Genomic DNA, 689 nt, shown 5'->3' on the forward strand with positions numbered 1-689 from the left:
CCATTCAGACTTTGAGAGATCATGTTGACTTACTGAGTCAACACTTTGTTCTAAGCCAATATGGCATTCCGAGTATCAATTTCAAGAATTCCCTTCCTCTGAGGTGTCCCACTATTCACGGAATTCCTCTCAGAAGTGTACATGAATTGGTTATTTGCAACCATGTCAATAAGTTCTTGAGCCTCTTCAGGTGTTTTCTTTAGGTGAATAGATCCACCTGCGGAATGGTCCAATGACATTTTGGAAAACTCAAATAGACCATAATAGAATATATCTAATATGGTCCATTCTGAAAACATGTCAGAAGGACACTTTTTGGTCATCTGCTTGTATCTTTCCCAAGCTTCATAGAGGGATTCACCATCTTTTTGCTTGAAGGTCTGGACATCCACTCTAAGCTTGCTCAGCTTTTGAGGAGGAAATAATTTATCCAGGAAGGCCGTGACCAGCTTATCCCAGGAGTCCAGGCTATCTTTAGGTTGTGAGTCCAACCATGTTCTAGCTCTGTCTCTTACAGCAAAAGGGAAAAGCATAAGTCTGTAGACTTCAGGATCTACTCCATTCGTCTTAATAATCTCACAAATCTACAAGAACTCAGTTAAAAACTAGTAAGGATCTTCAGATGGAAGTCCATGAAACTTGCAGTTCTGTTGCATTAAAGCAACTAATTGAGGTTTCAGCTCAAAATT

At 39.8% G+C, this 689-nt stretch overlaps 1 non-coding gene across 1 annotated transcript; it reads left to right on the top strand.

Annotated features, from left to right (window-relative positions):
- Positions 1–297: 297 nt before the first annotated feature.
- On the top strand, positions 298–401 carry LOC127743707 (small nucleolar RNA R71). The gene has a single exon (XR_008005091.1). It is a non-coding gene; the product is annotated as a small nucleolar RNA R71 (small nucleolar RNA).
- The last annotated feature ends 288 nt before the right edge of the window (positions 402–689 follow it).

Source organism: Arachis duranensis, chromosome 10, assembly GCF_000817695.3.
Source record: "Arachis duranensis cultivar V14167 chromosome 10, aradu.V14167.gnm2.J7QH, whole genome shotgun sequence".
Lineage (NCBI taxonomy): Eukaryota > Viridiplantae > Streptophyta > Magnoliopsida > Fabales > Fabaceae > Arachis > Arachis duranensis.